Raw genomic sequence first — 11,139 nt, forward strand, 5'->3', positions numbered from 1 at the left:
ATCTCTACAGTCCCTCTAAGATAAGAGACTTTTGAATACTTCAATTTTTCTCTCTTTTGATTTTATTTCTTTAGCCATGCAAGGAAATTATTTCTGCAGATGAAGTAATCACTTTCTACTAAGCTCAGAGAGATCAGTTGGGTCTATTTATATAAATAAAAAAGAGCCAGTCTATAAATAAACTGCATTTTTCATAAGTTTGCTCTCTAAGATTTCAGAAACACAGTCTTAATTACAGCTCAGTAGGTAATACTTTTTATCATCAACAAATTGTAGCAACCATAAAAGTACAGTAGGAATCACTGCAAAGGGTAAGATCAGAATTTTCCCATTTTAAGAATGCTTTATTCAGGCATTTTTCCCACCAAAATTATTACATCTGATTTCCCCTAATGCAATACACCAGAAAGAGTAAATAAATCTATTAGTCTAATATTTCTAGAGAAATAGTTTTAAGTCTTTGGATAAAGGATTAATACCAGCTGAAGAGAATGTAAGCCATCGGGATTGGAGTAAGGGTCTCCCACATAGAATGGAAATTATAAGCATAATCTCCTAAGATTAAAAAAATCCATTCAGTAACCTTATTTTTCACACTAGCACTAGGACTCAGGAAGACGGCACAAACGAGAGAAGAAATGTAGTTTTCTGTCATGCCATCATCTTTGTGTCCTACTACTCTAAGCCAATGGGGGAAATCTTCTAGGACCAAAAGCAATGCACCTTGTCTGTGGCTGGAGAATGCGGTGGCAGTGAGAGAAGAGACAGGAAAGGGAAGTACAGCATTAAGATCTTTTATAACAGATTTTCACCAATTAAAAATCAGTGCACACAGGGCATGCACATGCACACATAATCATTATTCTGTAATTTATACCTTTGTTCTATACTAATATATTATGTAAATTTTAAAATATATATCAATAGCATAAAACAGTTTAAGGATAAGATAAAGAATAAAAATAATAAAAGTTCTAATATATCCCCCCACATCCTAATGAATCTTCTCCAGCACTGTGTGCAATTTTTCCACCTCACTTGGAGACCAATGATATAAGGAAGAGATGCTAGGGTTAGAACCATTTATATTTATTTAGGTAAAACAATGCCTCCCTTTTTTTATTGTTTTATAGATGTTGTTATTTCTAGAAAGTCTTAAATGTTATTTTTCTCAGTCTTTTCAGATTTTCACACTACTTTATTTTATATAAACTTAATACATTTTCTAAATCCTATAAGAATTTTGAAACTAAAGATTAAACTACCTTGGAAATTTTGCTTTGCCNTATTAAACTACCTTGGAAATTTTCCTTTGCCATAGAAAACAATAAAAATAGTAAGATTATGAGGGTTGTTTCCAAAATATGAGTATACCTCAGATATGTTGTGGGTTCAGTTCCACACCACCACAAGAAAGTGACTAAAAGTAAGGGGAGACAAATACATTTTTTTAGCTTCCTAGTGCATATTAAAGTTATGTTTACACTGTACTGTAGCCTATTAAGTGTGCAATAGTATTATGTCTAAAAAAATGTACACATTTAAAAATACTTTACTGCTAAAAAATGCTAACCATCATTACAATAAGTTGTAATCTTTTTTTGGTGGCGGGTCTTGCTTCAATGTTGATAGATGCTGACGGATCAGGGTGGTGGTTTGCTGAGGGTTGGGATGGCTGTGGCAATTTCCTAAAATAAGACATCAATGAAGCTTGTTGCATCAACTGACTCTTAGTTTAACAAAAAATTTCTNTGTACACATTTAAAAATATTTTATTGCTAAAAAAATGCTAACCATCTTTACAACGAGTTGTAATCTTTTTTTTGGTGGAGGGTCTTGCTTCAATGTTGATAGATGCTGACGGATCAGGGTGGTGGTTTGCTGAGGGTTGGGATGGCTGTGGAAATTTCCTAAAATAAGACATCAATGAAGCTTGTTGTATCAACTGACTCTTAGTTTAACAAAAAAATTCTCTGTAGCATGCAATGCTGTTTGATAGCATTTTCCCTACAGTAGAATTTCTTTCAAAATTGGAGTCAATATTCTCAAATTCTGCCACTGCTTTATCAACTAAGTTTATATAATATTCTAAATTCTTTGTTGTCATTTCAACAATTTTCACAGTATAACAGAAGTAGATTCCATCTCAAGAAACTACTTTCTTTGCTCATTCATAGGAAGCAACTCTTCTGTTCAAGTGTCATCATAAAATCGCAGTAATTCAGTAACATCTTCAGGCTCTACTTCTAACTCTGGCTTTCTTGTTATTTTCATCACATAGTCACTTCCTCCACTGAACTCCTGAACCCTTCAAAGTCATCCATGAGAAATGAGATTAAATTCTTCCAAACTCCAGTTCATGTTGATATTTCCCATGAATCACAAACTTTGTTAATGGTATGTAGAATGGTGCGTACTTCCTAGAAGGTTTTCAATCTGTTTTGCCAAAATACATCTGAGGAATCACTGTATCTGGCAGCTTGGATCAAGAAGTCATTTTAATGCTCAAGTCTTATTGAAAAAAAATACATTTTATAGCAGATTATCAATAGCCAAACTATGGAGAGAGCCCAATGTCCATCAACTGATGAATGGATAAAGAAGATGTGGTATAGACATAAAATGGAATAGTATTCAGCCATCAAAAGAATGAAATCTTGCCATTTTCAATGACATGGATGGAGCTAGAGGGTATTATGCTAAGGAAAATAAGTCAGAGAAAGACAAATACCATATGATTTCACTCATGTGGAATTCAAGAAACAAAACAGATGAATATATCAGAAGGAGAAAAAAGAGAGAGAGAAAGAGAGGGAAACAAACCATAAGAGACTCTTTAAAACAGAGGACAAACTGAGGGCTGATGGAAGGAGGTGGGTGGCTGATGGGTATTAAGGAGGGCATTTGTTGTGACGAGCACTGAATGTTAAATAAAAGTGATGAATCACTAAATTCTACTCCTTGCACATTATGTTAACTAAAATTTAAATAAAAATTTTGGAAAAAAGAAGAAATGGCAATGATCTGAACTTGACCATGCAAACACAAAATCTTCAGATGTTTCTCCAAATCTTTTCCACAAGTGGATTATGATTTATTCTGCACTGTCTCTATTGCAAGAAACCTCTGGAGAGGTCTGTCTACCTGTAAGGCAGAGCATTTTGACTCATTAATGATTTCTCCTTCTATAGCAAGGATGACATTAACAAATAGAAGAAAAGGGGTGCCTGGGTGGCACAGCGGTTGAGCCTCTGCCTTCAGCTCAGGGCGTGATCCTAGCATTGTGGGATCGAGCCCCACATCAGGCTCTTCTGCTATGAGCCTGCTTCTTCCTCTCCCACTCCCCCTGCTTGTGTTCCCTCTCTCGCTGGCTGTCTCTCTCTCTCTGTCAAATAAATAAAAATAAAATCTTTAAAAAAAAATAGAAGAAAAACCCTATAGTGAAGAGAGACTTAAATTTGCAATTTAAATAAAACTGTAAGTACAGGCCAAAAAAAAAAAAAACATCAAGTAAATGTCCTCATCGTTGTTTTATTTCTCTGAGAAATTGATAAGAACTAATTTCCATTCAAAACATCTAACCAGTATGGTAATATAAGTTAAATATAACCTGAAATATAAATAATTGTAAGATATCTTCCCCTTTACTTTTATTTTGTTGACTTTTAAGGAATGTTGATGTATTATTTTTTTATTTCACTCTGTGTATTTTATACTCTGTGTGATGATTTGATGTAAAAAACCACATTAGCCTCTTCCAATTACTTCCCAATTAAATTGAGACCAAAGAGCGGTTGATTAAGGCTGTGGGATTTGCTTTTGAAACATCTGGATTGGAATGCTGACCCTGTCAGTTAAGTTTCAAATTGCTTCTCTGTTAGTTTCCTCACTCATAAAAGAGAGATTTTAACAATTATGGCACTACATTTCTATATACATTTTTGGACTATATACACATCTATAGTTGACCCTTGAACAATGCAGGGCTTAGGGGCACTGACCCCCTACACAATCAAAAATCCAAACTTTTGACTCCCCTAAAATTTAACTATTAATAGCCTACTGTTTACTAGAAGCCTTACTGATAACAAAACTGTCAATTAACATATATTTTGTATGTTACATATATATTATATACTGTATTTCTACAATAAAGTCAGCAAGAGAAAAGAAAATGCTAAGAAAATAATAAGGAAGAGAAAACACATTTATAGTACTGTACTGTATTTATTCAAAAAATGTGCATATAAGTAATTCAAACCCTTGTTGTTCAAGGGTCAAGTGNAAGAAAATAATAAGGAAGAGAAAACACATTTATAGTACTGTACTGTATTTATTCAAAAAATGTGCATATAAGAAATTCAAACCCTTGTTGTTCAAGGGTCAAGTGTACTAAATGTCTTATAGATGTACCTGAAAGACTTCTGTTCAGGAAAAATAAATAGTTGTATTTTAAAAAATCAGGGTATATGGGGAGAAAAAGGATCAAGAACACTTCTCAAAATTTATACTATTTAGTTAACAAGAGCACTACCAAAATATACAATCAGTTCTGGGGGAGAGACTTTGGACTACTGAAACAGGCTGGTCAACACGACTGGAGGCAACCTCACCAGATATAAAATGCACCAACATGGGGCACCTGGGTGGCCAGTCAACTAAGTGTCTGATTCTTCATTTCAGCTCAGGTCATGATCACAAGGTTGTGAGACTGAGCCCCACATTGGGCTCTGTGCTAGGTATGGAGCCTACTTGGGATTTTCTCTCTCCCTCTCCCTCTGTGCCTGACCCCTCTCTCAAAAACAAACAAAAAATGCATCTATCCCCCAATTGCAGACTTATCAGTCCCTGATTTGCCAACTCCATGCCAACTAGCGCCTACAGGTGCTTCAGTATGGAGCATTATAGTTTTAATTGTTGGGATACTGAGGAACTGCAGGTGTTCGCAGTAAAGAGGATAAAGCTTCCTAAGAAGAAAAAAGAAAAAAAAATCTGTGTTTCAATCAATTAGGAAGTATATTAATACTATAAAATGTAGGACAGCCATTTCTGCATACACCTGTTGACTCCCGGCTGTGTAGGCAGCCATGGAAGTAGCGGGTTGCTAATAACTTGTTTTGTACGGGTTGTGTGAGAGAAGCACCTATGCAACATTATTATTTCAAATTAATTACAGAAGGAAAATGTTCCTATCCATGACCAAATCTACTTTATGTGAATGGAGATTACATACTGAGATCCTATCTGTATGTTTAAAAACTATTGTCGACGGCTTCATCTTTCTCTATCATTAATATCTTTTTTTAAAGATTTTATTTATTTGACAGAGATAGAGACATCCAGCGAGAGAGGGAACACAGCAGGGGGAGTGGGAGAGGAAGAAGCAGGCTCATAGTGGAGGAGCCTGATGTGGGGCTCGATCCCATAACGCCGGGATCACGCCCTGAGCTGAAGGCAGATGCTTAACTGCTGTGCCACCCAGGCGCCCCTCTCTATCATTAATATCTTAAATGTACATAATACGTTAATGTAATAATGCAATACATACAATTTGTGCATAAACATGCACATATTGATACGTTCTTTTCAGCTTTTGATCAACAGCTGAATACTACACTAGTCAGTATGTAATAGTACAAAGTTAGAAGGTAATTTGTACCTCAGAGTGTTGGCTATATTTGATTTTTCAATCTAAACCAGATTTAGATTAAGCCATATAAAATGCTGATTTGATTATAGATTGTGTTCTTAGAAATCTTCTTAGACCACTAAGAACATTTCGGAATAAATGTGTATCCAGAAAATTTTGTGCACTATTTTGAGCAAATTTTACCTATTTTCTCTTTAATATATTTTCAATCTTGTGGAGTTTATGCAGTGATCATATTTGAAATGAAAAATTATACTAAGTAAAATGAAGCATACATAAATATATCAGCTTCTCCTGTACACGCTACTTTCTGATTCCTCCTTTAAATGATAGTAAGCAAATGTGCAGCACAGACATTATATACCAATCACGGATTCCTATAATTGTACTGATTAACTCTGATTTAATTAACAGATAGGCGTTCTCCAAGGAGCTCTTATTTTGAGAGCATTAAAAAGCTGAATAACCCAGCTACCCCCTACTCACACACACGTTTAGCAGTTTTTAATTTAGAGTAATAGATACTTTAATGAGTTTTGAAAGATTAATTCTTCTCTTAATTATGTCACTTTTATCTTTTGAATCAACATGGGAAATGCCAGTGTTTGTAGATAACCAACAGATGTCTGACCCACCACCCCCTACGTATTTGAGTAGAACCTTTTCTCCTCTTAGGCAAAAAAATAAATAAATAAATCTTGATGTTATTAGAATTCTTTTAATGAATTTGTATGAATATGTTTTTGTTTCTTTGGAAATTGTCTCCAAATTACTTGAGGGTATAAATGTAGGTGGCAAAACTATCATGATGATATAATTCTATGGAATTATATTATACATGCATTTCATTTTCTAAAATTCCAACAAATATACTTAGGAAATAAAGAAGGAAAGAGGTAGGGAGAAAAAAAGGAAGGGGAGAAATAATTTACATTTTCAGGTAATGAACTTCCCATTTTCTTGATTTAGCATAGTCCCAGTGAGAAAAGGAGATGGGAGAAATGAATCTTCGATTCACTCATTCTCACCTCTCATTGTGTAAAAGTTCTGCACAAATAAGTATGATTCTAGTGTTTAAAATGTGCATTTTGTACCATCTGGACTCTGAATACAATCTAATGCTTTACCTTGTGCTAAACTGAAGAAGCAGCAATAGATTCCAGCTGGAAGACCAGCTATTTTGTTCCTTAGGATATATGGTGTGTGCACGTATCATATTTTATAGGTGATATGGAAGAATTTTTTTATTTATTTATTCGACAGAGATAGAGACAGCCAGAGAGAGAGGGAGCACAAGCATAAGGTCAAAATAAATGAAGAGCTCAAGATGACATCAGGCCCATTTGTGTTGGATGAAGAACAACAGCCAGTTACGGCAAAAGATAATGCATCCAAAGTAATAGCCAAATTTGTTAACGTTTTTCCATTTCTAAGCTGTCCTTCAAGAAAATCATATATGGGGTCACACCATTCTCACAACAGTCCAGCAGAGCAACCATGCCATCTGGATTCGTGTTTCCCCCAATAAAGAACTGGTAATTTTTGAAACTAGCTAGGATGTGTTTGATTTGTTCCTCACTTCCTGTCATGAAAGATTTTACTCTTTCTGGCCTCTGTTCTTTAAGTTTGCCTTTGATTGATTTCATGTAATCTTTGATGTACTTCTTGAAGGCTTCTTTTGTGAAGCCGGTTTCCTACAAGTGATGGTTCATGACAATAGCAACATCAGTGATTACTGTGCTTCCAGTACCTTTGCCAGGGACTTCAGTGGAAGAATTTCCACCATTAGTGAATCATCAATGTTACCCTCTGTCCTACTGACCATCTTCCCCTCCATCTCCAGGCAGAGTCCATCTATGATCTCCCAAATCTCGTAGATGTTGGAGAACATCTCACCATGGCTGAAGAAGTCCTGGTAGATGATCATGAAAGCAGCTAGAGAGAGACCACTGTGGAGCTAGTTTAGTGGGAGCCCAGAGCTCTGAGCCAGTGGTACAGTCTGAGCAGCACTGGCAGGGAGGAGGAAGTGGCAGAAAAGTCACACTCCCAAGTTTTGAATGTAAGAGTATAGGGTCCTTCTCTAAGAGTTAACTTCTGGTATGTTACCATTTCCTCTGCCTGTCCTCCTTCCCTTGGGAGTCCAAGCCCAAGACATTTGGAGTTCTTATAGTAGTAGGAAGAGGAATTGGGAAACTAGCAGAGTGGACTCAGATAAGGGCAGAAATCAGATTCTAGAGCCACCATGAGCAGATTATTCATCAAATTCTCTAAGGAAGAAGTCTAAGGAAGCTTCTTTCTTAGCAATTATCTTCTAAACCTTCCCATTTTTCAAGGCATAATCTTCTGTCAAGTCTATTTTTTGGCCCTTCATTCCATCCTTACAAGAAATATTTGTTAACTGAAGTAGAGTTGACACATAATGTTACACTAATTTCAGGTGAACAACATAGTGATTCCACAACTCTATATGTTATGCTATGTTCACCACAAGTTGGCTACCATCAGTCACTGTACTCCACTATTACAATACCATTGACTATATTCCCTTTGCTGTACCTTTCATCCCTGTGACTTACTCATTACATAAGTGGAATCCTGCATTTCCCACTCCCCTTCAACCATTTTGCCTATCCTCCCTTTTCACCACTGGTAACAATCAGCTTGCTCCCTATATTTATGGGTGTGTTTCTACTTTTTTGTTGGTTTGTTTTATTTTTTAAATTCCACAGATAAGTGAAATCATATGGTGTTTGTCTTTCTCTGACTCATTTCACTATTATAATATATTCTAGGTCCATTCATGTTGTCACAAATGGCAAGATCTCATTTTTTATGGCTAAATTATATTCGTGTGTGTGTGTGTGTGTGTGTGTGTGTCTGTGTGTAACACTTTGTTTATCCATTCTTCTATCTATGGCCACTTAGGTTGCTTCCATATCTTGGCTATTGTAAATAAAGCTGCAATAAACAGAGGGGTGCATATATCTTTTCCTTATGAAGAAATTCTTTAAGAGAAGTTGACAGAATCCAGAATCCAGTGAACACAACAACCTCCGGTTCAGTTGTACACTCCCATTTTTCTCTGTAGTTTTTTATTCCACCATTCATAATACTTGCTCTAACGTCAAAATACTGCTAGATTGCCGGCTCGGTGAGGACAGGGTTCATGTCTGGCTTATGTCTGTAGTTTCACTTCTCCATCCCAAGTATTTGGCATAGCTCCTGGAAGGAAGTATACTCAGTACTAATGGGAGGCATGACTGAAGCAATTAATGAACAATAAATCCTCTACTGGGATACACAGAGATTCTCTCTGTGGAAGGCAAATCTAAAAGGAAAGCCATGACCTGGATCCCTCTCTTCCTCTGAAAGCACTCATTCATTAAACCCTTTTCATTGGGGGACTGGGTGGCTCAGTGGGTTGAGCATCTACCCTCCGCTCAGGTCATGATCCCAGAGTCCTGGGATAGAGTCCTGATCAGGCCCTCTGCTCAGTGGGGAGTCTGCTTCTCCCTCTGCCCACCCCCACCCCCAACCTGCGCTCTCTCTCTCTCTTAAAAATAAATAAATTAAAAATCTTTTAAAAAAACACCTCTTTCATTGTAAGTACTTGTAATTCTATCACTATCACTTTTTTTCCTTATCATTTCCATTCATGGAAAAGTCCAATGAAGGCAGAATCACAGACATGATAATCTGTATGGATAAGTAAAGCACAGAGTAAACTGAATGGATTTCTACACAATTAGGTAATTTTACAACATTAAATATTTGATCAAAATATGCATAATCCCAAGCTACCACATGATATTTGATGACTGATGCATGTCATACAAAAATTTTTTTTTAAATTCTTCCTTGATTTCCTCAGGGAAGAAAGAGGTTTTCACTTGTAACTCAGGTAATTTCTAAGTGGTGAATTGGCAGAAAGAAATAACCTGCCTTTCAAAAGAAAGTGATTTAGTTTGGAATTAGTAAGCAGGACATGTGGACTCTATTAAATTCACTGATGATTTATCACATATTTTCACAGGCCTTTCTGAGGAAAAAATAATCAATGATAACTTTTGATAATTATCATTTTCAGCCTGCATTTATTTTGAAGCAGAGTTGTATCAATTATATTTATATCAGGTTGCCTCAAAGTTATTTCCATACACTACCTTGTTTTGTCATAAAAACTACAAGAAAGAAAGCATTATTCATTACCAGACATCCAGGTCCATTTGCACAATAATAACTGCAGAGTTTTGGAGAAATATGCTCTACACCAGGAAACTAAAGGATACAGAATCATCACAAATCACATGCTACCTTTTCTTGAAGCAAATAAAACTTTCTGCACCAGTCTCTTTTACCTGAAAATGTTCAGATGAACCAATGATAGCAAGAAGAAAGGATGCTAACATTTATTGAGGTCTCCCTCTTGCCTCCTGTTTTTGAAGGTCTGTTGAAACTACTTGCCCCATAATTATTCTGTAAATTAGATTTTTTTAATATTCACATTCAAATGAGGTTCAAAGAATTCAGTGTTTTGGGTAGGTTGCTAAAACACGTTTAACCCAAAATCCTGTTATTCCTGCGTCCAAAAAAACTACTAAAGACGAGTTTCTGCTCTGGAACATACTGATAAATTGCCTATAATATCCAAGCACAGACTACTGCCTCCAGCTTGCACTGAGCAGAACACTGCTGCTCGGTGCTCCCAGCAGAACCTCACAAGTCTGGCCCTCTGGGTCTGCGCAGGAAACAGGTCACTGTCACCCACCCTTATCAGTGTGTCCTCAGGGTCAGACCCAGAAACTAAGGCGCCAAATGCCCAAAGCCCTAGAGCCAAATGAATGTGTTTAGATTGCTTACAAATATGTTCGCACCCGAGAAACGAAGAGAGTCAAAGCTTGTCATCGAATTACAAAAACCATGTGCACCTCGGTTTCTGATTTACCCTCAGCGAGTCCAGTGTTCCAAGGAGAGAGGAGAGTCCCGCAGGAGAAACCAGGCTCTGCCCGGGAGGAAGGCGAAGAAACGGGTTCTGGTGACGAGTTCAGAAGAGCCACGGGTGGACTTCGTAAGCGGGAGGGAAGGGACCTGAGAAGGGTGGACACGCGCGCGAGCGGACCCTGGGGCGAACTCCGCAAGCCCGCGGCTCCGACCAGAGCTGCGCGTCCAGCCCACGGCGGGTCCAGCCACGCGCCCTCGACCCACGCCTCGGCTTTAGGCGCGAGCGGCGTCGTCGGTCTGCAGAAGCGCAGCCCGCACGGAATGTCTGACAACAGGGGCCTCAGCAGAATATCCTGACGTTAAAAGGGGAAAAGACAGTCGAGTACAGATTTAATGACAACTGTGCGGTTGCAGCCCTCCCTGAGCTCCTCGACCGGCAGAGCTCCACGCGCGGCGAATGGCCGAAACGAGAAGGGCGCGGAGGAAAGGAGCGCCATGCCGCCCCCGAGGGTTCGTCCGCTCCGCGGCCCGCACGACGTCAGCAGAGC

At 37.7% G+C, this 11,139-nt stretch overlaps 1 pseudogene; it reads right to left on the reverse strand.

Moving 5' to 3' along the window:
* Nucleotides 1-7,062: 7,062 nt before the first annotated feature.
* Nucleotides 7,063-7,577, reverse strand: LOC117800921 (annotated as a pseudogene).
* Between the last annotated feature and the right edge of the window lie 3,562 nt (nt 7,578-11,139).

The sequence above is a fragment of the Ailuropoda melanoleuca genome, unplaced genomic scaffold (assembly GCF_002007445.2).
Source record: "Ailuropoda melanoleuca isolate Jingjing unplaced genomic scaffold, ASM200744v2 unplaced-scaffold9113, whole genome shotgun sequence".
In the NCBI taxonomy this organism is placed as follows: Eukaryota; Metazoa; Chordata; class Mammalia; order Carnivora; family Ursidae; genus Ailuropoda; species Ailuropoda melanoleuca.